Source organism: Leptodactylus fuscus, chromosome 1 (genome assembly GCF_031893055.1).
Source record: "Leptodactylus fuscus isolate aLepFus1 chromosome 1, aLepFus1.hap2, whole genome shotgun sequence".
NCBI lineage: Eukaryota > Metazoa > Chordata > Amphibia > Anura > Leptodactylidae > Leptodactylus > Leptodactylus fuscus.
The window spans coordinates 177,482,918-177,483,526 of NC_134265.1; positions in this window are offsets into that span (position 1 = coordinate 177,482,918).

Genomic DNA, 609 nt, shown 5'->3' on the forward strand with positions numbered 1-609 from the left:
ATGTTTCTTTTTTCCTTTCCTCTATTTATATGATTTATTTTATTATGTATTGGAGCCTTGCATTATTTATTATACATATAAGCTTTTCTGTACCCATGTATTCAAATACATAGACTCTTTCATACCATGTTATTGGTGTTTGTTGTTGCGACTCTATGGCATTGCTGTTATCTTGAGTGTATTTGGATTCTCATTCCCCCTCTGTATATATTCATGGAATTCGTCTCTGTATTTTATTATGCGTTAATAAATATGTTGAATTTATATAAGTGTGTGTGATTTTTTTTTTGTCTAAACACTGATTTCTAAACCCATTTTGTTGCTAAATTTTGACCTCATTATAGAGTTCATAGAAAATAAATGCCACACAGCTTTCATTTCTACTTGTATGAGATTCACTTCTTAAAGACTCACAATGCATAAGATTTATTCATTCCTTGGGGTGGCCATTATTCATCTTGTCTGGAGCTACAGCTCTCTGTATGAGGTTGGGGCAGAGTCAACAGCTATTGAGCTAAACATTAGCTTGTGGAAGGCAGCAGGATCACTGGCTACATATTAGAGGAGGGGCCATTCACTAGCAGAAGGTGAAGTTGAGCAGAGGGATTT